The sequence below is a fragment of the Oreochromis niloticus genome, linkage group LG3 (assembly GCF_001858045.2).
Source record: "Oreochromis niloticus isolate F11D_XX linkage group LG3, O_niloticus_UMD_NMBU, whole genome shotgun sequence".
In the NCBI taxonomy this organism is placed as follows: Eukaryota; Metazoa; Chordata; class Actinopteri; order Cichliformes; family Cichlidae; genus Oreochromis; species Oreochromis niloticus.
The window spans coordinates 24,782,343-24,806,957 of NC_031967.2; the positions used below are offsets into that span (position 1 = coordinate 24,782,343).

Consider the following 24,615-nt stretch of genomic DNA (forward strand, 5'->3'; position numbering starts at 1 on the left):
ACCAGCAACCAGTGACTGACACTAAGTTTCATTCCTTTAATCATAAAGTCGCTTTCAAAGCTCAGAGTGGAGCCAGTTCATCTACACAAGGTGATTCAGGTCAAGTTAAATGAGGGCAGCAGCGTTATCATCATTGTTAAGGGCCACAATAACAAAGATGAAATTCTTACGAATACAGTTAAAATTCAGGAGCAATGAAGACAGTGCACTCGTGTCACCCTCCACATTGCATCTGAGTAGTGGGTGGAGGTCCACCCCCTAAAGCAGCTGGTGCACAAATGCATAGAAACTGACTTAAAGTTGGTGGTTTTCAGTGTAAACTGTGAGAATAGTGGAGGCTTAAGATCATTTCCTATCTGAGGACTATTTGTTGAAAACAATTTTAAATTCCTCACATATCAGAGGCCTGATGTACCTCATCTGTAGATGGATTTATAGTGTGTAATTATAGTGATGAATACTCTGGAGTTGCTTGTACTGTGAGCAGCTCTGAGACGTACTCTTCTCTTGACTTCCTGGTAGCTTTGTTGTAAAAACAGTTACTGAACTCTGACTATGAACAGTGACTGGGTAGAACATCTCCGCTGTGGCTGTAAGAGAGCCGTCATCTGTCACTGAAGCTGATCAGATAAGAAATGTTTACACCGGGAACAGTGGAGAGATTTATTACAACTGTTTACAAACAGGTTTTTATTTTATTTACACTCTGGACTAAAATGGAGGCTCTGCTCTTTATGTACCTGTTGTCATGGTGATTCCTGGTATCCATGCTCCACTGATGATGGCGTCCTTTCTCTGCTCACACACACTTAACTCAGAGTTGACTGAACTAACTCTGTTCAGTCTTTCTGGATCAGGAAACTCAGAGTTGCTGATCTCAGAGTTTATTGACCCTGATTCACCTCAAATTTAGTATCTTTATGAAACCAAAGCAGACCTAATCAAACTCATTAAAAAATTAATTTATACAATGTCAATAAAAAATAACTGAGTGACGCAAATTCTAGAAAATATGACTAAATGTTATAAATTGAAGTTGTTTACATGGCATCATAACTTTGTGTAAATATGTGTTGATGTTCATTCTTCTAAACAGTTTCTATCTGTGAATCAGCTGTTTTTCACTCACTTTACTCTCATTTAAACTTAAACTCTCATTTTAAATTTTTATGTTTCTATTTGTCTCTAACTGGATATTTTTCTGTGAACAGTTCCCAATAAGCCCACTGTGACCCTGCAGCCATCCTGGACTCAGATATACAGCGGTGAGACAGTCACTGTCAGATGTGAGATTCAGGGAGGTGAAGGAGCTCAGTGGACGTATGAATGGAGACCAGCCAAGTTAAACACACCTCCAACATCCAATGAATACAGAATCATCAGAGCTACTGAGTCTGACAGTGGAGGATACAGCTGCCGGGGCAGAAGGGACTATTTCTTCTCAGAGTGGAGTGATATCATCACACTGACTGTATCATGTAAGATCTTTCATCCAGAGTATCTAAATAAGGAAAAAGCACTTCTTCTTTCTTACAGCTTTATAACTGTCTTTCATGTTGGTCAGTAAAATGTTTCGTTTTTATTCCAACAACAAAAACCTGAACAGCAGCTTTTTATTCACAGTGAAGAGAACAAAACATATGAGAGTAACTTCTCTGCTGTGCAGCTCTAATACATGAAAGATGAAATGCAGAACAAATGCTGAATCTGTCTCAGCTGCTCCACCACATCCACTAAGAAACATTAAATACTGTGATTGCTCTTCTGTATTTTGCTGCACACATGGAGGTTTGAGGTTTGTGACCAAAGAGTCTGGTCTCATGAGCAACACATGCCGTCTTTTTTCACTGAATGAAAACTGAACTGCAGACTGAAATATGGCCTCATTTTATTGGACGCTGGTCTGTGCTGGTATGTTATTCATTCAGATTATTGAGTTTTATTCTCAGATATCACTCACACATATTACACTGAAGGATTTTAATTTATGTACGCATGTGTATCACAACGATAAACTAAACCTAATGACTTCATGTTGGAGCGCATCAGTGTCAGAAGATTTATTTACAAAATTTGAAATTCAGAAATTTTAATGTTCCCACAATTCTGCCAACGTGATTGGAAGTTTTCAACTTCAAATTGAATTCTAATTAACCATCAGATTTAAAATTTTATTTTTTTAATGCAGCAAAGTATAAATAAATGGTTTGTAGTGATGATCAAAATGAGTATTTTGCATTAGAATAGTGCAACATGTTGTGTCTGCATCAAATTTTGGTGATGTACATCATTCCCATCTAAGTATTTCAAAATTGTTCTGATTCAGTCATTTATTTGTTTGTTCTTTTTCTAAACTGAACTGCAGATAAACCAAAGGCCAAACTGAGAGCTGATAACACAGCTGTTCCAGTAGGGGGCAGTGTGACCCTGACCTGCTCTGTGAACCCATCATCACCATCTGGATGGAAATACTACTGGTACAGAGATAATACCACAGTGGATGTTATCTCCCCATCAAATGGACAAATCAGTGTCTCACAGGAAGGACTCTACAGGTGCAGAGGAGGAAGAGGAAACCCAGTTTACTACACAGAGGACAGCCAAGAAGTTCACATTAACACAACTTGTGAGTTTGGTTTCAGCAACAATGTTGAATAGATTGATGATTGAGGATTAATATGAAGGCCAAACAGCATTATATCTCATAGTAACCTCTTTGACATTGTAATAATGTTCTTATTGGAAATGGTTGAACATGAATAGTCATGTAAAATGTGGAGTCCAGAGAATCAGTGTCAGGATTGTGATCCAAGGAGGGGAGACTAGGTGGGATTATGAATGTGAAACAACCACTTTCAGCAAATCTCCAGATCAACATAAATTCACAATTAGTTCTGCAGCAACTCTACAAGTAACACTGCAAGTAGTGTAGAACAGGAGTCACAACATCAAACCACAGAGCAGAGTCATGCTGACAGTTTCTGACAGGAAACAGAAAATCTCAATGTAAACATCAGTTTTTGTTTCTTTATATTAAGATTTGACTGTTTGACATGTTTATATAGTAAAAGTTTGTAAAGCAGATTTACTGAAGTCAACATTTAACAGGAAACTTTAAGGACTTGTGTCGATGTGTTCATTGTGGGGAGTCAACACATTTTAAGTTTCTTAATAATGAATTATTGTTTGTTGTTACAGTAACTGTGTCAGGAGCTGACAGCTCTTCATCTCCTGTGTGGTTGATTGTTGGACTGGTTTGTGGAGTCTGTCTCATTATTATTCTCCTGCTCTTGTTGTATTCCTGCAGAAGAACCAACAGTGAGACTTTTTCCTTTACTTACTACAAACACTTTATCATTCAAAGACACAAATGCATCATGAGGTCCATGAAAAAGCAAAAGTCTCATTTTACATTCTAATAAAGGTGCTGCTAATGAGCAGACGCTCAATCAGGATGAAGATCAGCAGCAAGTGTACTCCTCTCTTCTTCATGGTTAGTTTTTAATCTACATTCACATATTGTGATGCGATTTGCAACAAGACTGTACTTATTACATCTGCTGCAGATTTTAATATAAATGTAATTTGCAAGAATATTTGTGTTTAAATTAGTATCACAGACATGAGGTGACTGATTTTCTCTGACCTGCAGGTGATCGTTGTGTCTATGAGACGGTCAGAAGATGTGAAAACACTGAAAATGGTAAAGTTTACACTTTCATTAATATAGAGCTTGTGGAAGCTGGATGATTATACAATAACTGTGTTTAACATTAAAGTCAATCAGATTATTATTTCAGGTCCAGCAGAAGGTGATTACACCAATGTCACATCTGTGATTCAGCTCAAAGTCATTAACAGGACAAGTGAGTGCACAAAATGTGAGATTTGAAATGCAAAATATACATTGGTAATTATTCTCACTGATAATAAATGCATTTGTGGACAAAACAGAGGAAGTTTGTTTTGAAATGCTTTCATTTGATCACCTCAACAGGGCAACGTGGTGACCCAGAGGAGAGCTCTGACTACAATGATGTCAATCCAAATTCAGCCACAGCTCTAAAATCTTAACAGCAGCTCTTTAGCTGTTTTTCTCTTTTTCCTTGTAACGTCTCTTTGAACTTGAAGTGACTTTGAGTGAAAAGGTGAAGATTTTGAATTCAAAGCAATGATCCTGATAGCCTGAGTTTATATTTCCTTTAGAAAAAATCGCTCAGTGTGTTTCACTCGTTTCTCTCCCATACATCCATCCATTCGCTTCCACTTATCCTTTTCAGGGTCGCGGGGGGCGCTGGAGCCTATCCCAGCTGTCATAGGGCGAGAGGCGGGGTACACCCTGGACAGGTCGCCAGTCTGTTGCAGGGCCAACACACAGGGACAGACAACCATTCACTCGCACATTCACACCTATTCATTCGTTTCTCTCCCATTAGATAATAATTTTAATGAACTTTAATGTGCTGTAGATCAGTTTATTTTTGTTTTTAACTATTTCTTTATTTTTTTATATATTACAATTTTCTTTCTGTGAAGCACTTTGTAACTTTGCTAATAAAAGTGTGATATAAGTAAAGTGTGTTGTTGTGTGTCAGACTGAGCGTACATGTTACAGCTGTTCAGTGTTGAGCATGAATCCACTGAAAGAGAGCTTTCATTTAAAGACACTCGCTGTCTTTTAAAACAACTTAACACGTGTGATGATCAGAAGCTGTTAGCTTCCTGCTAGCTAAGAGTGACTAATAAAAGCATGTAGCAGATCATAACAGGACTCATTCTTCATAAATAAGAAGACAAACAAAACATGGTACTAGGAGTAAATCTAAGCTGAGGTGCATCGTGGACGACAAGAATGGATTCGGTCAAACTGCCAGAGAGTTTGAAGCTGAGGGGAAACGTCGCCATCTTTCTGCAATAAATGTGGCATTACTGTATACGATGAGCCAGGTGATAAAGTTTGACGTTGTCAATGAAAAGTTTCATGCCCTTTGCTCTCCTAAGAAGAATGAGACATACGAGAGATACATTTTTCGCTTGAGGATTCAGCAGTTACACGAGTCATTTTCCCAGCAAATTGTTTTCAAACCCACCGCCGTCTTTCTCTACGACCAACAAAATCCACCCAGAAAATTTTGACAACATTTAGAGAACTGCTAGCATCCAGATCAACAGCAATTATATTAAACAATGACATGCTCTTGGTTTAATATCAGCACCGGAAGACTGATCATATGGTTCATCTTTGTATTAAAATCTTACTGTGTTTATTTTAAATTGGTACAAAACAGTTTTTGAGCCTATTCCACTCAGTTTTTCATAAATTCTCCCTTTTATATTACAAATTTCCAGCCATGTCAGGGTGTTGCCACTTCTCCACACCCGGCTCTCTGCTCCTTGTGTCATCAATTCTTCCCTGTGATTGGACCGTTTTTACACATGCATTCTAATGATGCAGTGCAAAGTTTTGTAAAGCTCGTCTTCTCATCTTTCAGTAACCATCTGAAATGTCTCTGTAGCCCAACTGCTCGAGGAGATACAGTAGTGCGAATCACCCATGGTAAATAAGGGTAAGTGTCAGTTGGATATTCCTTGTCCCATATTTCTGTTTCTGTCTGTGTTTACAGCTGTTGGCCAACAGAGGGAGAAATTAATCCATTTATAATTTGTTGTATCTGTCATGGTCTCCCAGTCCTCCTGGTCAACCAACACATTCTCTCTCCTTGCGAGTATAATGAACTTAAAACTTTACTTTCTGTTTCCGTTCTGTGTCTCCTGTACGCACTGCTGCAGTTTCATCAGAGAGGCAACCTGGCTGTGTTAAAGGTGATTTAAATTCATTCAGAATTAACAACTCTGATGATGTACCTTAATTATTAAGAAGTATTGGTACTGGTATCAGTATCATCAATACAGACCCTGTGTTTACTTGGTATCAGATCGATACCAAATCTTGGAGTATTGCACACGACTAACAAACAGTGAAATATTAAATTCATTAAACTGTTATTATTTCAGCACCATGGACAGCACACAAGGTTTTCACTGCATGAGCTGTGCTCTCTAACACGTGACTGCAGTGTATAGATCTCAACCCACTGTTGTACTGTTTCTAGGGTCCCTGTCCCTGGGTATATGTGTACTCTGAAGAGCACATAATGTGGCTGCAAATGTTTATGTATATTTGAATTAAGAAATCATAAGAGAATCTGTCTCTCTCTCTACCCACAAAACCACATATAAATGTATTTTTCTTTGTGTAACTTCAGATTGTCAGATCATTGTCTTTCTCCACCTTTCCAATACAGAAAGACCTGTGAAATATAAACACTGGGTTGTGTTTACAGCTGGTACTCAACATAGGGCGCAATTTATTTAATTATCACAATGGATTAATCTGCTTGGCTGAGTATTAAATATTTCCCAGAACTGTGATGATAAAGACTTTGACTTCAAAGTCTATTATTTACATCACAGCAGTTGCAGAATAATAATAAAAAAACAAACAAAAAGACATGTGTGTTGTAAATGTAGCTGTAACTGTGTCCAAAGAACAAGTTTAGATAAAATAAAAGTTATTTCTTAGAAAGGATGAAACATTTCTTATTGATTATTGGCTGAAAGTGATTAAAATGTTTAATGTTGTGACACAGAGGGCCCACAGTCTGAAAGGGAGGGGAACATCCAAAGAGGCATATGCCTGCTGAATGGCCTCCACAACCCTGTGGGACAATCGGGACTTAGACAGGAGTCTGCCCAGAATTCCAGAGTGGAAGCTGACAGCCGGCTGTCTTTCTTCCTGAACGGCCAGGTAAGCAAAACATGCTGTGCCAAAAGCACGGAGATAGCACAGGGCAACCTGGCTCCAAGCTGCCTCTTTGTCCAGGTCCCCAGTGGGAGATATTTGTAACTCAACCAATTTTGACTCAGAAAACTCCTGCAGCATTCTCACTTTTAGATCAGGCAGCCCTAATGCCTGGAGCCTCTCCCTCTCAGGGTACAGGCTCTCCCCCTGACCCCTACTGGAAAAAGGTGGAACAGTGACCCCCTCACCTGGAATAGGAGGTCCCTCAGAACAGGGAAATCCTGGGGTGTCCTGGCCATGAGTGGCAGGATAACTGAAAACTAGCATGTGGGGCCAAAGAGAAGCCACCAAGATCAACCTTAACTCCTTAACTCCTCCTTTTGACCCGGTGAAGGAATAAATGGAAGAGGGAGTATGGAGGGAAGCCCAAGAGAAAAGCCTGTGGCGAGGGGTGCACCAGGTCGTCTGCAGGGAGAAGAACAGATAACAATGTGTGTCAAGTCCCTGGGATAAAAAAAGGTCTACTGAAGCGGCTCCAGATCTGGTGGACCACCTCTGGATGGAGTCTCCACTCCTCTTAAATTGGGCTCCCCCTCGACATATTGTAATGCCCACTGTCACGTTTAATGGTCCTGGCACAAAAACTGCTTTCAGTGAGTAGAAGAGGGGGTGACCCCACTGTCACAGTCTATTGCAACCATTTTTGCTATATCCTCCTGACTACCAGGAAAAAAAATGTTGTCCAATCAAAAAAAATTTTTAAATCCCCCAATGTTTGTAAGGTAATTAGAAGACTGAAATAATTTTTTGGGAAAAAAAAAAGTTTAAATTTTTTAGATATCACATGTCCACTGCAGAGGACATTGGAAGGCCAGACATGTAAAAATGAACTTTGATGGCAAATATTTGCTTCAACTCTTCACCAAGGAGAAGTTTGAACTCAAGGAACTGTAGTGGTTTCTTCCCCCCAAAACTGCAAGTCACTTCTATACTGAAGCCACGAGTTGGTGATTGCCAGATCAAAAAGTAGAGAACTGCACATACTGTCAATTTCTGAGTGCGAGAGACCATCCTGTAGAAACTCAACATTCGGCAACAAGGTCCACATCACCTATATTGGTAGTGTACTCAGCAATTGCCAGTGGCCTTGGCACATGGACAAACCTTTTGTTTTTCTTAGACCATCTTGTGCGTCTGTCCTGAGGTTGATTGCCATAGGCAGAGGATGCCATGACAACTGGCTTGTTCTCCAACCACTTAATGACAGCAAGTTCAGGTCTGAGTACCATCTCTGATGCTCCTCCTTCTTTCTTCTTGAAGGGCTTATTCCCTATGATCTTCTTCATCAGACAACTCAAGATCTGGGTTTCCCTCATCAAACTCCAATAAATTTCTTTCTGCTTCTAAAAAGGACTCAAGGACTGGTCATTTAAAAAAACTGGTCATTTAAAAAAACAGAACAAAATGGAGGAAATGACTACAAATGTCCACTACGGAGGACATTTTTTAAACACTTCAATACTATACTAAAATGAAGTTAGAATTAAGCATACCATGTTTTAATGTGTTATTAAGAGACTCATTTAAAATATGTTAACATTTATTGCTAAAAATTGCTCAATAAGAAGTTTTATGCACTTACTTTTCTTCTTCCCATAAAATGTGCTTGCAGCGATGGCTGCCATGTTCCTTAATGAAAAAACTAAATTTCCCAAAGCTCCACCCCTTCACATTTGGTATCATTGGAAAGCCCTAAATGTCCTCTGTAGATACCAAAAGGAGGCAATTCTGTAGTATGCAGTGCATGGGAGATATTCAGGTTTAGAAAGGTGCTCTACAGAGGACAAATTTGCATTGCTGGTAGTCAGGAGGATCTTGATGATAACACGGTACCCTGACAGTCGTGATAGAAACTGCTTGAATGCCAGGAAGACAGCTTGCAGCTCCATCATATTTATGTCAGAGACTCCTAATGACTGATATAAGAGCTATTGACCATAGAGCCCTCGGCCTCAGGAGCTGACCCGCGAGTGAAGCCCAAATGGGTCTAGGCACACTCCGAAGGCCTGCTGTCATTTGGGGTGAGGGACATGTAGGCTCTGATGGAGTCCAGGGTCATGCCCAGAAATTATATGACGTGGGAAGGCTCCATGTGGCATGAGCAGAGCAACATGGCTGCAGCACTGTCCTTCAGTACAGCAGAAGGCTACGGCCCAATGCAGTGGGAGAAACTGTCACTCACTGGGTTAACAGCCAGTCAGCCACAGAGAGGACCCACTAGCCATGTGAACCCGCAAGACAGTGGGCAAGATGCATGTTTCTCACACAGCATGCTGGTGTTCTCAGCTTCTTGGTCTTATGGGGTGCAGATGCTGTCTAAGTACAGCTGCCTGGTGTTTTCCACACTAGTGTATTCAGCTTGAATGTTTCAATTCTGGGTCTCACCATGGTGCAATTTGCTGGTGTTTCAGGGGTGTTGATATTATGAAGATTAAGGGTACAATTTTGATGATTCAGAATATTATTAATTGACAGATGGCTCAACCTGCAGACAATAGTACACATGACATGTGAGCCTAGTAGTGGTGTGCTGATCGATACTGAAATATCGATTCCTCCGATACCTGTTATTTATGTTCTAGAATCGATTCTCATATTAAAATATCAATATTTTACTAATTTGGGGTAAATTTGTAGTTTATCATTAACAGGAACACAGTGGAAAGAAACTAAATCATTCAGATGTCTAACTTGGAAGGAACTTCTTCCTCTTCCACCTTTCATAGTCATATGCAAAATATGGCTGTATAAATGTGTTGCAGCTAAGACACGGTTTCCTAACATGTTGCAAGACAGTGAGGTGTTGTGGCAACACCACTAACCTTGTCAAACACCTCACAGTAAATCATATCAGAGAATATGACAAACTTATGTTGAGGCCAACTGAAGAGGAGGAGAGGACAGGGCCAGGTGCTGCTAGGGGGAGACAGACGCCTCTCGCAGAGTCCTTTAGTGCTACAGGCAGGCAGCGTGTTCAAATAGTGCACAACTTCAGGTTCTTTATTTATAATTCTGCATTATTAAGCAATAAGGACAAGTAGTCTGATGCCCTGTAATCATTATGAAGCTTTAATTTGAAATACAATAAAACATCAAGTTTTTGTACAAACTATGGGTATCTGATCAGTATCGTCAATACAGCCCTCAATTTTATTTTGGAAGGAAGTCAGTGGTATCGCACATCACTAGAGTCTAGTGGTTCAGGTCACCTATTAATTTTTTTTCTCTCTTTGTTCTTCTGAGCAGACTGTGATGACTGCATGTGTGTAAAAGACTGTTGTTGGTTTATTTTTATCTGCTGAAAATCTGATACCACAACATTTCTGTCTGGGCCTCCAAGAAAAGAGGAAATGCAGCCTGTGGTTTCAGCCTGAAGTCTAACGTTTGTCTTCTTTAAAGTCAACACAGCACAGTGGAAATGTGCAGGTATGACAATGTGTGAAAACAGGTTAAAAGTAGCTTTATTGTGGTGATGACACATGCTGGACTAAAGAATAAATAAAGCATGTGGGCATCAAGAGAAACGGTGAAAAGCTTGTTTCTCACGCTCATGTCTTTAAGAGTCTCTGCATGGACGTGCTGTAAATGTTCATTTATCTCTGAAATAAATAAAATCATCCATCACTCTCTCTGTCCACAAAATCATATACAGACATGTTTTTCTTCTTACTGCAACTTCCAAACAGGCCAGTTCCTCACAGTATAACACAAAACTCCAAAGTATAATCACTGCTTTGTAACCAGCAGAGGAGCCAGTAAATCATCTATACCTACTGATACTAATGTGTCTGTTTGGCTGGTGTTACAGAAATGGTTCCTACACCTGTGATGATGACGTCAGTGTTTGACTCCAAACTGTCTGCTGGACTCTGCAGTATCACAGAGTCCCCAAGTTTTTGGGACTTTGTCGACTTCATATCTTGAAGCATTACAACCTCATGACATATTGATATGCACTGAAACCTTTGCACTTATATAAATGCATAAGCTGCAAACGAGCTAAACACAGGAAGTAACATCTTTATGTATTTTTCCTTTCCCACAGAAAAGTGGAGGGACGGAGAAACACACCTGCTGTTAAACAATCTAAAACACTTGGATATCAACATGTTTGTGAGTGTGTGTAGATGATACTGCAACAAATCTTAATCATAACCTTTGTAAGAAAATGTTTAACAGAATGAAGGATGTGGATTCAAACCCACAACCTTCTTGTTTTGAAACAACTGTACTAACCACTGTACCTCTGTGCCACCCGTTTATCATGTTATTTAATTGTAGGTTCTACTCAGTGGAAAAATACTTATGAGGCCCTAAAACAAGACCCAGGTGGTTACACAAAGAGTCTGATCGGGAAATCTGAGTTGAGAGGGCGTTCCATGAAAAAACATCCGACATCTGGGAACTCAGAATTTTTAATTGATGACTTATTCAGAAATTATCACCAGAGAGTTTGGTGAGATCAATGTGAGACCTTTCCTCACCTTATCATGTGACCTGTTGAGGTCACCTGAGGAAAGATGCTAGTGGAGGTTGATGTGCCTGGTCAGAGATCTCAAAACTGCATTATAGCTGACTGATAGCTGACGCCATAAGACACCACCTCTGGTCAATGATGGTCACTCACTGTGGACATAGATGGCCTCCTTCACTCCTCTTTCAAACCATCACTCTTCTCAGTCGCGAATGTGAACACTTTCACCTTCGTATGAGTGATATTTGAGATGATATTGGAGGCAGATCAAACCAAATTAAATATTTTAAGATCATTGTCTGTGCATAATCCTGGAGAGTGAGTGAGTGTGGTGGCCAGAAACTGAGAACAACACATTTTGGGAAGACAGCATTCATGTATGATACAATAAATGTCTGTAGATGTTCAGAAACATTGGCTGATAAGATGACTCAAGATAAAATATTCCAACATTATGATGATTCACAAGAAAACTGCACAAATCACATAAAAGTCTCTGAGAATAAAACATAATTATGAGCTGGTAAAATATGTCACCTGACCTGAAACAACAGAAGGTAAGAAGAAAACACAAGAAGCAAGCCTGCATGTTTGCAGTGGACAGGAAATGTGAACACGTCACACAACTGCTGTGGTCAAAGCTACAGGAGCTGTTTGAGGTTTCTATAAAAGGAAAGGAAGCACAGAGAGGCCACAGTCAGAAGAAACACTCTGGTCTTATCTGTATTAAATGCAGCTTCTCTTTTTATTATTGATGTAAAGTCAAAGTGTTTGAGATCAGCTGAGGATCAGAGTGCAGCAGGGCTGGATGTGAGGATGGGGCACTCTTTGCTCTGCATGACGGGCTTATTGTGTAAGTACATTTGTGACATTGTTTGAATGGCACTGATTAATGAAAGTGTTTCTCATGTGTGAGAATTAGAGTGTATCACTGGTTTGAAGTGTTTATCTGAGAGTTTGAACAAAGCATATTTGTGATGTTTATGATAGTTACAGACAAATGTTGGCTGGTTCCTTGGTTCAGTTTTGTCTGGAGTATCGTGTTGGATACATCGCTGCTTGTTGCACTTGACTCACTGTCATTGTGTAAAAGTCTATATATTTATTGTGTTTTACAAATATTAAGACTTTTAGAATAGTTTTTTATGTTTCAAACTTTTTACTAAATTAAAGTTTATGTGCACAGAAACATTGTGATGAGCAGTAACTGTGTCATGTGAAAAATAATCGTTAAAACACTTTAGTTCATTTTGAGTTTGATTTTCTGCCAGTTTTATCCTGACGATGTTTAATCTTTACTTTAGTGCTCAGTACTGTCTTCTACATTAATGCTGGAGGTGAGAAATGTTTCTTTCTTTTCTTCATTTATAATATAGGTATAATTTGCTCAGATATTTTATATTTCATGCACCATTTTAAATTATATCCTGTCTCTCTATTTGTGCATCGTTTTATTTAAGGCATAAAATCAGTTTATTAACAATGAAGTCAGTTAAATCCTGTTGTCCCAGTTTTCCTGGTTGCAATTTTGAACCAATAATAATAATAATAATAATAATAATAATAATAATAATAATAATAATAATAATAATGATGAAAGGCTATAGGTTTAGTATTTTGCTGAAGAGGTGAGTTTTTAAGGATTCCAGTGACGGGGCATTACAGATCTCATATGGAAGAGAGTTCCCAAGGGTGGGGGGCGCCGCACTGAAGACTCTGTCCCAAAGGTATTGAGGTTTGTGTGAGGGACAGAAAGGAGACTCTTGGCTTCGGACCATAGCATCCAAGACTAGGGATGGGTATTGATAAGATTTTGACGATTCCGATTCCATTTTCGATTCTTTATCGATTCTTATTTTTAAAAACGAGAACACTAAGGTCGATTAGCTTAGAACTTTGTTTTATATCTTCTCTTTGAACAAGATAGATATTTAGGAGTAACATGGCCTTACGAACCCAACAGTGAGATCTTAAGAGATCCACAGCCTACGACTCTTCAATGGGGTGTCACAGGGTCCCCAGGAAAAAAATTGTAAATGTAAAATAATAAAATAAATATTCTTCTGTAGCAATAACAAAGTATAACATAAATTATTCTGTAGCAATTACACAAGAATATCCAGTAATGTCCCTGCCTACAATTAAACACATTCACTTACCGAAAATCGGGGGCAAGCCTTTTACCACAAACTTAGTCACTGCTCCACTACTGAGCCAACAATCCCTTTAACGTTAACTAGTAATGACTTCATGAACTTCTTCACAAATAAAATTTTTATCATTAGAGAAAAAATTACCAATAATCATCCCACAGATGTAATATCATCTACAGCTACTCTTAGTACCATCAATGTTAAGTTAGACTCTTTTTCTCCAATTGATCTTTCTGAGTTAACTTCAATAATTAATTCCTCCAAACCATCAACGTGTCTTTTAGACCCCATTCCTACAAAACTGCTCAAAGAAGTCCTGCCATTAATTAATTCTTCGATCTTAATTATGATCAACCTATCTCTAATAATCGGCTATGTACCACAGGCCTTCAAGCTGGCTGTAGTTAAACCTTTACTCAAAAAGCCATCTCTAGACGCAGCTGTCTTAGCTAATTATAGGCCAATCTCCAACCTTCCTTTCATATCAAAAATCCTTGAAAGAGTAGTTGTCAAACAGTTAACTGATCATCTGCAGAGGAATGGCTTATTTGAAGCGTTTCAGTCAGGTTTCAGAGCTCATCACAGCACAGAAACAGCTTTAGTGAAGGTTACAAATGATCTTCTTATGGCCTCTGACAGTGGACTCATCTCTGTGCTTGTCCTGCTAGACCTCAGTGCTGCGTTCGATACTGTTGACCATAATATCCTATTAGAGCGATTAGAACATGCTGTAGGTATTACAGGTACTGCACTGCAGTGGTTTGTATCATATCTATCTAATAGACTCCAGTTTGTACATGTAAATGGAGAGTCCTCTTCAGACACTAAGGTCAATTATGGTGTTCCACAGGGTTCAGTGCTAGGACCAATTCTATTTACATTATACATGCTTCCCTTAGGCAGCATCATTAGAAGACATAGCATAAATTTTCACTGCTATGCAGATGACACGCAGCTCTATCTATCCATGAAGCCAGGTAACACACACCAATTAGTTAAACTGCAGGAATGTCTTAAAGACATAAAGACCTGGATGGCCGCTAACTTTCTGCTTCTTAATTCAGATAAAACTGAGGTTATTGTACTCGGCCCTGAGAATCTTAGAAATATGGTATCTAAGCAGATTCTTACTCTGGATGGCATTACCTTGGCCTCCAGTAACACTGTGAGAAACCTTGGAGTCATTTTTGACCAGGACATATCCTTCAATGCACATATTAAACAAATATGTAAGACTGCTTTCTTCCATTTGCGCAACATCTCTAAAATTAGAAATATCCTGTCTCAGAGTGATGCTGAAAAACTAGTTCATGCATTTATTACTTCCAGGCTGGACTACTGTAATTCACTATTATCAGGAAGTCCTAAAAACTCGCTGAGAAGCCTTCAGCTAATCCAAAATGCTGCAGCAAGAGTACTGACAGGGACTAGAAAGAGAGAGCATATTTCTCCTGTTTTGGCTTCCCTTCATTGGCTTCCTGTTAAATCCAGAATTGAATTCAAAATCCTGCTCCTCACATACAAGGTCTTAAATAATCAGGCCCCATCTTATCTTAATGACCTTGTAGTACCATATCACCCTATTAGAGCACTTCGCTCTTGCACTGCAGGCCTACTTGTTGTTCCTAGAGTATTTAAAAGTAGAATGGGAGGCAGAGCCTTCAGTTTTCAGGCCCCTCTTCTGTGGAACCAACTTCCAGTTTGGATTCGGGAGACAGACACTATCTCTACTTTCAAGATTAGGCTTAAAACTTTCCTTTTTGCTAAAGCATATAGTTAGGGCTGGACCAGGTGACCCTGAATCCTCCCTTAGTTATGCTGCAATAGACGTAGGCTGCCGGGGATTCCCATGATGCATTGAGTTTTTCCCTTCCAGTCACCTTTCTCACTCACTATGTGCTAATAGACCTCTGTGCATCGAATCATATCTGTTATTAATCTCTGTCTCTCTTCCACAGCATGTCTTTCATCCTGTTTTCCTTCTTTCACCCCAACCGGTCGCAGCAGATGGCCGCCCCTCCCTGAGCCTGGTTCTGCCGGAGGTTTCTTCCTGTTAAAAGGGAGTTTTTCCTTCCCACTGTCGCCAAAGTGCTTGCTCATAGGGGGTCATATGATTGTTGGGTTTTTCTCTGTATTTATTATTGTGCTATCTACTGTACAATATAAAGCGCCTTGAGGCGACTTTTGTTGTGATTTGGCGCTATATAAATAAAATTGAATTGAATTGAATTGAATTGAATTGAATTGAATTGCTCGGTGACATTCGTCTATCCTGGCCTGAAAGGAGACGCTACCGGTAGACTGCAGCGAGAACTGCCAGCCAGACTCTGTCTGTCTCTCTCATCATGGTCACCTAAATGCAGCGCACAGTAATGGTAGGTTTTGTAATAAGGCAGATCGCGCTAACATAATATGCACTGTTAGCTGATTATTTACCTGCCGCATTAACGGGAGAGGACGTGCAAACGTTACCGCTGCTGCTGGGTTGAGATTCACGAGTCCGGAGCGGAATTAAAAACACAACATTCATTTAAGGTTATCGCGTGTTTTGTGAGCAAATGCTTTTTGCATATTCGTAGAGTTTCCTCCCTTAAATGAAACATCTACTTTTCAAGTATTGCAAGTTGCCCTGTTGTCATCCGTTCTCGTAAAGTATAACCAAACTTTTAAGCGTTTGAGCCGCTTAGCCGCCATGTTTCCTGCCAGGTAAATGACGCTCCGCAACGCGGTGACGTCATTCGGGGCGACTGGAATCGATAAGGGAATCGTTTGCAAAAATGGCAAACAATTCCAAGGAATTGAAACAGTGGGAACCGGTTCTCAACAAGAACCGGTTTTCGATACCCATCCCTATCCAAGACTGTGTAGTTGCAGCAGATCAGAGATACTAAGGTCCCAGGGCATTGTGGGATTTGTAATTAAGTGAGAAGGAGGATCTTGTATGTAATGCATGACTTAACCCGGAGCCAGTGGAGATTCATGGGGGAGGGGGTGATATGTTTCTGGAGCTTATCGCCTGTTAGAAACACAGGAGCTAAGTTCTGGACATATTGGAGCCTATCCATGGCCTTAGTGGAAATCTAAAAGAGGATCCCATTGCAATAGTCCAGCTGGGTGGTGAAACAGGCATGGATGACGGTCTCTGCTACAAAGTCATTGAGTCATGGCTGAACTCAACAGATGTTCTTTAGGTGGAAAAATGCTTTTTGTGACAGATTTGACATGAACGCAGAATGCAAGAGTGGAGTCCAAAATGACATCCAGATTGCAAACCCGAGAGGAAGGTGAGATGAGGCAGCCGTCTATGTCAGTGTGTATATCGCCAGTCGTCTGCAGTAGGGCTTTGAGGGCCACGATCACAAGCTCTGTTTTATTATTGTTGACCTTGAGTAGATAAGCTGATATCCATATTTTGATTTGATACAGACAGTTGACAAGTGATTGTCATGGGACAGAGGTGGAGGGTTTGTTACTGAGACTGAAAGTTGTTTGTCATCAGCATAGGAAGTGAAGCAGAGACCATAGCGACGGATGTTTTGACCAAGGGGGAGCATATAGATGGTGAAGAGAAGGTGTCCAAGCACAGAACCTTGGAGCACACAGTGGTTAACTGGAGCAGAGGCGGAGCTGGAGTCTCCCATGGTGACAAAGACAAACTGTGTTCTGTTTGAGAGGTTTGACTGAAAGCAAGAGAGCACGGTACCAGTGAGAACAAGATGATTGGTTAGGCAGGAAGGAAGGATGGTGTGAGGGCTGCAGAGAGGTCCAGGAGGATGAGGAGAAGAACAGTCTCAGTGCTGTGGTGTGTTCTGAAGCCAGATTGGAAGGGTTCATAGAGCTCATGGTATGACATGTGTTGATGTGGTGGCCACTGCTCTTTCCAAGGATACACAGGTATGGGTACACCTGCACAGGAACACAACAGGGTCAGTTATAGAATAAAGTGATGCAGACATCATTCAGCAAACTGCTGAGTTTATAAATTCAGAAGAGAAAAAAAATGATTCTCCAAACAGACGAGGAGACTGATTTAGAAACCAGCATTTATGACAGCTGTAAATGTGCACAGTTCACTGAATGATGTAAGCTCAGTAAATCTTCTTAATGGCATCTTCAGTTCATGCATAGACACATTCGTGTATTTGAGGATGACTTTACTTGTTTCAAGAATTTTTCATTTGAATATCTGCAGCCACTTCTCGTGTTATTTGTGCTCCTTTCTCTGATACAAAAATATTCAGTGATGTGTTTTTAGCTGTGAAGTGTTCAGGATAAGGAAGACTTAAAAAGCAACTACAGGGGATTATCATGTTTAAACTGCAGGTATCAAGTAGCTGAGACACTGTTCAGTAACTGAATCCTCATAATATTAATAAATGAGATGTTTAAAAAATCCCCAAGAACTCATGAAAACTGTGGTCATAAATGTAAAGATGAAAATGCAAAAATAACAGCTCAACGTAAATAAAATAAAACTTCCTGTTACAATTTAAAAGTGGACAGCTCACACGGACATATAACACACTCTGACTTTGTGTGTTTATGTGTTGATCTCAGTCTCACAGATCTGTGCAGTCACTCTGTTGTTTTATTCAGAATATTTATATGGTTTAATTTGTTTCATGAAAACACATCGTATTATATTCAAGTCCAAAGGTCACCAGGATGCAGTAAATCTTTTGACTCTTAACAGCAGCAATAAAAATCAGTTCAGCTTCAAAATGACTTTATGCTTCCATCAATCTCTAACTTGATGTTTTTATGTGAACAGTTCCCAATAAGCCCACCGTGATCCTCGAACCACCCTTGACTCAGATCTACAGCAGTGAGACAGTCACTGTCAGATGTGAGATCCAGGAAGAAAATGGTGGAAGCCATGCAATGTTTATAGAGTCATCAGCCAAGTTAGAACCACCGTCAGCATCTGAATACAGAATCAGCAGAGCTACAGAGTCTCACAGTGGAGAATACAGATGCTGCACTTTTACATTGTGTGGTGACATCATCACACTGACTGTATCATGTAAGTTGGACACATTTCATTGATTCATATTGTACTTTGTTTTATTTTAGTAGCAAAATCAGTGAGAAACAGTTTTAAATGTGGTGATAAAAAACACAGTAATGACCAGAGTGAAAAAACTTTGTAAGATAAATATTAAACACAAATGTAATGAACCCAGTTTCTTCCATATCTGCACGTGTGTGGTTTTCACCACTGCAGCTCTGAATTATTGCACAATTACTTTATTTGTTTTTAAAATTGATTTTAAGCTGAATAAACATGATCAATAAATACAGAATGAGCAGAGCTGCTGTCTGACGATGGAAAATACAGATGCTGAAAAAAGAAAAGGCTGATCATCAACCGAGAAGAGTTCTGTTATCACATCACAGCCCTGGTTGGAGTCGGGGATAGCATACAGTATGAAAAACATCTGTGTAAATTATGGTGACTGATAAATGCTGCTGACTGTCCACTGGTTATGCATCTTTATGCATATATATTTATGTGACCATGATCCTTAAAACAAGTCAGATATTTAACAAAAAGGTTAACAAAAAATCTTGATGCTAAGAGCATCCACAATCAACTGTCCTCAGATCAGCTAACAGTTATCTTTGCATTTAAGAGTACAGTTTGGTGACAGAGCATAAAAACAGTCTCACCTGATTCACTGTGATGAAGTTTTCATCATGTTATATACATCCAGTGTTAGCTCCTGGCTCTCTAGCTGGCTAACAGTTAGCTGAGATACCTGTGCTGTCCTCATGTGCTGCTGCCAGTTGTTGATTCTCATCTAATTTGATTTGAAGACAGTTGTTTCCTTCCATCCATCCATTTTCTTAACACATTATAGACAGTTGTGAGCTCTTAAGCACTTACTGAATTCAACATATTACAAACTTCTTTATTTTTCTTGAATTTTTACTTGTTCTTTTAAAACTTAATTCACTATAAAGACGTTCTTCCTGAAGCAAGTGAAATTCTGATGAATTTTTTCCTTTAACTTCAACAGCAAGTAAACCCAGACTGCACCACCATTTTCTCCTTTGACACAAACTGAGTGAGTGCAAGAACCAATAAGTAGGATCGATAGGAAGGCAGAGTAATGATTCCCAGGACTTGGACTACTGGGAACGGGTACAATAAAAGAATCGGTTCTCTACTCCAATTCGTACATGCAGGATATCTAATTTCTGTTTTTGTTCGAAACTCTGATTAATTATCAAGTGAATGTTTAAAGTCTGATCAATACTGTAAGAAACTTATTCATGATGGTGATTTAATGTTTTACTTATTTTGTTTCTTCAACAGCAAGTAAACCCAGAGCCACACTGACAGCACAAAGTTCAATCATACCAGCAGGGGGCAGTGTGACACTGAGCTGCTCTGTGGAGGGCTCTGCTGGCTGGAAGTTTGACTGGTTCAGACGTGATTCAAAGTTTTCTGGAGCTCAGAAAATAGGAGCTGGAACATCAGAGCACACTATCAGTATTTCAGAAGGAGGCATCTATTACTGCAGAGGAGGGAGAGGAGATCCAGTTTTCTCCACAGAGGACAGTGCTCCAGTTACAATTCAGAAACAAGGTGAGGGTGAAATTTTGTTGTGAAATAAAACTGAAATTTATAAATGAATTAAAGTAAAGCTTGAAACTATGATTTTGTTTTATTTGTTTTGTGTTTCCTCTTGATTTATTTATTTAAATATGTGTGTTTATTTGTTTGTTGAACAGTTTTGGCTGCTGTGAAACTGCAGCACAGCTGGTCTCAGATATTCACTGGTGAGACAATCACTCTCAGATGTGAGATTCAGGGAGGTGAAGGAAAGGTGTGGAAATATGAATGGACAGCACCCAACACAAACAGCCCTCCAACATCCAGTGAATACAGGATCAGCAGAGTTTCAGTGTCCCACAGTGGAGACTACAGATGTCGGGGTAGCAGTGACTATCTCTTAACAGGATGGAGTGATGCCTTCAGACTGACAGTTTCATGTGAGTTGGACCATGATTCATGCTGACATTTAATGTTTTCATGTTTACATCTGTCTTAACAGGAAAACTCCAACAATGATCCAGCTGTCTGCAGGCAGCTCAGGACAACAGTTTTTCTCACTGTGCAAACAGAAAGTAGAGACACCATGGAGGCTCTTAAAATATCAGCAGTTTAACCATCATGTTGTGTTCTGGTCACATGTCACTGAATTGAAAGTTTTATCTCTGGAAAATTTAGTTTATTTGAGCAGATTGACCTAAGATTCTATAACTTTGTCCACAAAGAGGATTTCAGCAGACACAAAAAAACTGCATTAATTTTGTATTTTTATTCAACATGTGTACACTCTTGGTGTTCCTGGTCAAAAATGTTTGACTATTAGAAATGGATGGAGTAGACAACAAGACAATGCATGTACACACACAAAGACACACACACACACACACACACACACACACACACACACCTATCCCCACCTGAAATTCAAGATGGACTTTCAGCTGAGAATCCCACCAGGATGATTACAGGACCTACAAAATGTTCTGTATCCTTTAGGACAGCGGTCCCCAACCTTTTTTGCGCCACAGACCGGTTTATGCCCGACAATATTTTCACGGACCGGCCTTTAAGGTGTCGCGGATAAATACAACAAAATAAAACTACCGGTACCGAAAAAAGAAGATTTATTTATAACACACGTGAAAAGACCCAGGAAAACCGAGTTAACGATAAAAACGATAACAAAATAACGCTGAAAACCGATAAAAACCCTGAAAACCCTACATTTCACACCTAAGCCTCAACTCTCGCGGCCCGGTACCGGTCCGAGGCCCGGGGGTTGGGGACCGCTGCTTTAGGACATCAAATCTTCCTTTTAATGGTTTCTAACTGTCTATCAAAACCAAAGTGGTAAACTTGAGCATCATGGAGAGGAAACAGATTTACAAAGCTATTTGGAAGGAGGTAACCCAGAAAGACACCAAGGCATGTATGGGTCTTTTGATTTTGAGTGATGTGTACAAATCCAGAAATTAATTTACCAGAGGTTCATGGGATGCAGAGTAGTGGGAAAGTTTTTCAGGCCATCGTGTCACTCCAGAAGTTTTACATGTTGTTGTGGATGATTAACTTTGACAACTGTTAAACAAGACCAGGGCGTTGTCGACAAGACAAATCTGCAGTAATCAGAGAAGTTTGGGACAATGTGTGGAGCGGCAGCCACTCATCCATATCCCAAGTCTAAACGTGACAGTGGATGTGTGTCTGGTTGCTTTAGGGGATGCTGCCCTTTCAAACAGTATATGCCAAACAAGCTTTCTAAATATGGCATAAAGATTTGGGCATCATGTGATACCAGGACAAGTTATACCTGGAACATGCAGGTTTATACTGGGAAACCTGCAGACGGTGTTGCTGAAAAGAACCAAGTGAAGTATGAGGATCTGAAGATGATTGGAGGTCTCAGTGACATAAGATTATAATTTCTTCATCTCCTACGCTCTTGGTCAGGAGCTTTGTGTCAGAAGCAAGTTTACCTTTGGGATCGTTTCCTCTACAAACAAATGAAATGTGCCTCATTAGTTTGACCAGCAACACCACAGGTGTTACTTTGTGACTGTATGTACATTTTAAATGGTTTCAAAACAAATGTTCTTGGTAACTTTGACCCAAATTAGTCTGTGATAAACAGCATATTATCCTTTATCTGATTATTTATTATAATCAAAATAACCTGGAAATTATGTTTTTCACAACTCAAAGGTGCATAAACTCAGATTAAGAGACAAACAGACCAGAAATAACAGACGGTCAAACACTGTAATGTTCACAAGAACTTAAGTTGATAAAAAGACCAAACACAACAAGTGGTGATAATAAATCTATTATTATAGTTTTTATGTTATTATTATTTTTATGATGAATCTTAATGGAACGGCCATTTTTGACAGAACAAAAAAATGTTTAACAGAAAATGAACACAACATGAGGGTTAAAGAGGAACGTACAGAGATGACAGTTTGATAAGAGAATCATAAATCAGTGAAATATTTAGTTTGTTAAACAGTCCAATGTGTCACATGCAGGATGACTAATTTCTGTTTGTGTTTGTAGATAAATTACTCAGTGAATGTTTAAAGTGTGATCTGTACTGTAAGAAACTTATTCGTGGTGACAATTGAATGTTTTACCTATTTTGTTTCTTCAGCAGCAAGTAAACCCAGAGCCACACTGACAGCACAAAGTTCAGTCATACCAGCAGGGGGCAGTGTGACACTGAGCTGCTCTGTGGAGGGCTCTGCTGGCTGGAAGTTTGACTGGTTCAGACGTGATTCAGTCTCTTCTAAAGCTCAGCTCATGAGAGGAAATGAAGCAAACAGAGTTATTAGTGTCTCACAAGGAGGTCTGTACCACTGCAGAGGAGGGAGAGGAGATCCAGTTTACTACACAGAGGACAGCAGTGACGTCACAGTTAAGGAAACACGTGAGTTTAATTATTTTATTTCTGGCAAGCTGAGAGATCATTATGTGATCTGTGCTAACAGCTTTATCCCACACCTGTGAGTTTGTTAACCTCGTGATGACGCAGTCTCTGAGTTTTCTGTTCATTAAGAATATTTGGAAAGGTGGGAAATGGAAAAATAGATTTATTCAGTCTTATTTTTGATCTTTATATTTCTGTTTGTGTTTAACTGAAAATCAAGTTCTAACAACACATTTATTATTTTATATGGAATATAAATCATGATATTCTTTTGTTGATTTTATGTTTCTATTTGTCTCCTAACTGGATATTTTTCTGTGAACAGTTCCCAATATGCCCACTGTGAATCTGCAGCACAGCTGGTCTCAGATATTCACTGGTGAGACAATCACTCTCAGATGTGAGATTCAGGGAGGTGAAGGAAAGGTGTGGAAATATAAATGGACAGCACCCAACACAAACAGCCCTCCAACATCCAGTGAATACAGGATCAGCAGAGTTTCAGTGTCCCACAGTGGAGACTACAGATGTCGGGGTAGCAGTGACTATCTCTTAACAGGATGGAGTGATGCCTTCAGACTGACAGTTTCATGTAAGTTGGACCATGATTCATGCTGACATTTAATGTTTTCATGTTTACATCTGTCTTAACAGGAAAACTCCAACAATGATCCAGCTGTCTGCAGGCAGCTCAGGACAACAGTTTTTCTCACTGTGCAAACAGAAAGTAGAGACACCATGGAGGCTCTTAAAATATCAGCAGTTTAACCATCATGTTGTGTCCCGGTCAAATGAAACTGAATTGAAAGTTTTTTCTCTGGAAAATTTAGTTTATTTGATCAGATTGACCTAAGATTCTATAACTTTGTCCACAACAAGGATTTCAACAGACACAAAAAGCTGCATTAATTTTGTGTTTTTATTCAACATGTGTATACTCTTTGTGTTTCTGATCAAAAATGTTTGATTATTAGAAATGGATGGAGGAGACCACAAGACAATGCACACACACACACACACACACACACACACACCTTGAGTTCCCTGGCAACCACTGCAGGAAGAGCGTCTCTCCCATGGGAACAACTTTGTTGGCAATTCTCACCGACAGCTGCAACATTGTTTCATCAGCACTGAACGTTTCTCATAACTGTGGTGTTTGTTGCTTATTTGAGGATCATGATCACATATTTGTCACCACACTGTTGAGGAGGAGAGATGCCAGGAAACTGACAGTGAGATGCATTAGAGGAGGAAGTGTCAGAAGCTGAAGATGACATGGATATAATCCAGACCCAGAAATGACAAATGAGGACGAATTCAGTGATGAAGAGGATGGTGATGATGAGGCTGCTTTAACATTCTAGTCACAAGATGGGAACCTATCCCCACCTGAAATTCAAGATGGGCTTTCAGCTGAAAAAGCCACCAGGATGATTACAGGGACAATTTTTCAGGCCATCATGTCACTCCAGAAGTTTTACATGTTGTTGTGGGTGATTAACTTTGACAACTGTGAAACAAAACCAGGGCGTTGTCGACAAGACAAATCTGCAGTGATCAGAGAAGTTTGGGACAATGTGTGGAGCAGCAGCCACTCATCCATATCCCAAGTCTAAACGTGACAGTGGATGTGCGTCTGGT

General features: G+C 39.7%; 1 protein-coding gene and 2 long non-coding RNA genes across 3 annotated transcripts in view; all 3 read left to right on the top strand.

Moving 5' to 3' along the window:
- LOC109194482 (B-cell receptor CD22) overlaps window positions 1-24,615 on the top strand; it is a 477,380-nt gene that overhangs the window by 137,104 nt on the left and 315,661 nt on the right. The gene's annotated exons all lie outside the window — the stretch shown is intronic.
- LOC112846251 (uncharacterized) lies at window positions 1,343-2,409 on the top strand. The gene is made up of 2 exons (XR_003219141.1): window positions 1,343-1,478; window positions 2,366-2,409. It is a non-coding gene; the product is annotated as an uncharacterized LOC112846251 (long non-coding RNA).
- Window positions 3,230-3,721, top strand: LOC102077360 (uncharacterized). Its single transcript, XR_002063981.2, has 3 exons — window positions 3,230-3,318; window positions 3,425-3,493; window positions 3,653-3,721. It is a non-coding gene; the product is annotated as an uncharacterized LOC102077360 (long non-coding RNA).